The sequence below is a fragment of the Pteropus alecto genome, unplaced genomic scaffold (assembly GCF_000325575.1).
Source record: "Pteropus alecto unplaced genomic scaffold, ASM32557v1 scaffold125, whole genome shotgun sequence".
Taxonomy (NCBI): Eukaryota; Metazoa; Chordata; class Mammalia; order Chiroptera; family Pteropodidae; genus Pteropus; species Pteropus alecto.
This window is the reverse complement of record NW_006436888.1, coordinates 10,551,955-10,554,915: the sequence shown is the minus strand read 5'-3', so window position 1 is coordinate 10,554,915 and position 2,961 is coordinate 10,551,955. Positions and strand designations below refer to the sequence as shown.

General features: G+C 64.7%; 1 protein-coding gene across 1 annotated transcript in view; it reads left to right on the top strand.

Moving 5' to 3' along the window:
* PRDM16 (PR/SET domain 16) overlaps positions 1–2,961 on the top strand; it is a 199,568-nt gene that overhangs the window by 48,536 nt on the left and 148,071 nt on the right. The gene's annotated exons all lie outside the window — the stretch shown is intronic.

The window sequence follows — 2,961 nt, the reverse complement described above, 5'->3', positions numbered from 1 at the left end:
TGTCGGCCCCACGCGCGCATGGGACGGACACTGCGTGTCAGTGGGCCGAGATCGCCTTCGTCGTGTGGGCGGGTGGGGTCACCTCGCCGAGCCCCGCTGGCCCCTGAGACCCGGGCAGGGCCCTGCGCCCGTAGGAGTGCTCCCGACGCCACAACCTAAATAAACGCGGGTTGTGTTTATTTAACCCTCCTCACTGCATACTCACAGGAAGAGAGCGTGGGGAGGAAAAAGCACCGTTGGCTGCAGATTCGGCAGAGCCTTTCGCTGCACTCAGCCTCCCCGGGGGGTGGGGGGACACGCAGCCCCTCAGGCGAGAGAGAGTGCCCGCCACCCCGCCCGCGGTGACGGGCGAGAGACGGCTGACGGGCGTCAGCTCTAAAGGATCCTGAGACAGAAGTAGGCCCAAGAAACGCACACGTCCCAGTGCAAAGCTCGCACGCACGCACGGGCCGGGACGTCCCCACGTCCACACGCTGCGGGCCGGTGGCTGGCAGAAGGGATCAGACCAGGCGTCGCCTCCCAAATCTGAGCCGATCATCAGACAGAGCCCGGTCTCCATCGATCGGGGTCATCCACGAGCACGCACATGTGCGTACGCACATGCACAATCACAGACACACAAACATGCACGGTAACATGCATGCACACACGTGAACACACATGGGTGTTCGGTGGCAGTAAAGCAGGTCCTGTCTCTCAGCCTCTCTGCGTCCCAGCGCCTTCCAGACAAAGCGGAGGGAGCCGGTGTCCGCATGGTGCCGCGTGTCCGCGTGTGCCGGCGTCCGTGTGTGCCGGTGTCTGCTTGTGCCGACAGGGCCGGGGAGCATGCACAGGGCGGGGGTGGCGCGTCACCTTGGGCTCTTGAGGTCAGCGGCATGGATCAAGTGTTCAGGGTGGTCAGGCCCCGCCCTTGCTCCCGACGTGGGACGATCAGCGGAGCTCTACTAGGTTGTCCCCGTGCCTGGCTTGGTGGTTGGAGCTGAGGCGTCTGGGCAGAGTTCGCCATCCGAGGTGGGACACGGGGACCCGCCATCTCGGGGACCCATCGGTAAGGGACAGGGGACCCGCTGCCTGGGCAGAGTTGTCTGGGAGGCACTGGGGACCTGCCCCGTCTCACCAGGTTCAACCCCACAGACATCGATTCTGGAGGAGACGTTGCAGTGCGAGGCATTTTCTGACCCCGCGGTGACCTCCTGGAGGACCCCTGACAGTGCGACCTTTTTCCCTCGCTCGTGTCCATGACTCAGGGTCAGCGTCTGGCCCTGCGGGATGCTTTTGTCTGGGCGGACGCTGGGACGAGGTGTCCACTCCCAGCCCCACTGCCCAGTGGCCTCAGCGTGACAGCGTTCTTTGCTCTTTTCCTACGTCCGGACATGAATCCGTATTTTCTTAAAGGACAGAAAGGAGCAAAGGCCATGAGGGACCCTCCCACACTGCAAAGGACTGAGGTATTTTCATGCCCGTCGAGAAGGGACCTGTGTCACTCCAGTCTCAGCTGCTGGGGTGAGCGGGCAACGTGCGTGTCGCCTGCGGCAGCTGGGCACCCAGCAGGAGTGAGAGGCGGTATGTTTGTGGCCAGATGGGCAGTCGCTCCTCCAGCTGGGTACAAGGGTCAGGGCAGAAGGCCAGAGGTCAAGTCTAAAGTAAAGGAAGTGAGGAGGCCTGTGCTGGACGCTTTCGAACCGGAACCAAGCAGGCAGGACGAGCCCAGGGCCCAGGCTCCCTCCGTCCTCCTGGACTGGCCGGTGCCCAGTTTGCCTTTTTCTTTTGTAAGCAGCGGGGCTGCCCCGGTCCAGAGACCCTTCTTCTCGAGAGCGGCTCATGGGATGGGTGTGAGGTGCCGTCCGGCCAGGGCCCCGCTCACAAGGGCCCAGCTTAGCACAGGTGGGCATCCTCTCGAGCTCAGGCCCGTGTCAGGCTCGTCTGCGGGGTCCAGGGGTCCGTCTCCCCACAGCCCGAGCGTCGGGGCGTCGGGCACGAGGCCTGCGGACGCCTGGGCAGCGGTCTGACTCGGGGCAGGCCTCCTGACTCCGGCCGGCTCCCGTCTGAGGGGCTCCCTGGAGGGGCTTCACCCCGCCCCCCGAGGCAGCTCCGCCCAGCACTCCGCTGCCCCCCGAGCCCTAGATTGTCCCATGCTCCCGCTGGACTTAGATGCTGTCGCGTTCAAGGCACTCGAGTGTGCCAGGATGGGAGCCCAAGGCCACACGCAGCCTTCGCCACGTCCCCAGGTGCTCTGTGAGGGACGGAGGGGACTAGGAGAGAGGTGAGCACCGGCAAAGGGTCCACACATGGCCCGAAGGCGGCACGGGCGGCGCCGGTCGGCCTTCTTCCCAGAGGGATGGGCCGGCTTCGAGATTGGGTGTGGCCGACGGCCGTCGGGACGTGGGCGCTCATCACGTGGCATGACCGTGCGCGCCTCCGTGTGCTGTTTGAGACTGACTTGGTGACGTCCTTGGCAGCGGGATGTAGGGCCCATTCCTCGGTTCTGTGGTGTGGGGTTTCTGTGTCTGGCCGAGCAGGCTCTGTCTTCCCCCCAGAACTCACGCGTTTGGGAGCCCCACAAATATGGTCAGGGGTGCGGGGGGCTGTGCGGCCTCAGGGTGCCCGGCTGGCTTCCGTGCTTCCTCGAGGCCCTCCTCGGGACCGTTGGGCGAAGGGTGACAAACGCCGAGTCAGTCCGTGGCACGACACGAGAGAGGCAGAAATGGGGTATTTTGTAGTTAAATGCTAAGTATTAAGGAGCCAGGTTGCTGAAGGGGCTGAAGAATTCATCTTTTCAGGGTTTACTGGTGAGAAAACGCAGGCCCGGGGGTCCGCCCACACCCGCAGAGGAGGTGGGCTTCGAACTCTGGTCAGCCCCGCAGCCTGGAGCTGGTGTGACAGCGGCCACCCCTGTGAGCCGGCCAGGCGTGGCCCCGCCCACAGAAGGGGCGGAGCCACTGCCCGACTGCGCCGGATGGC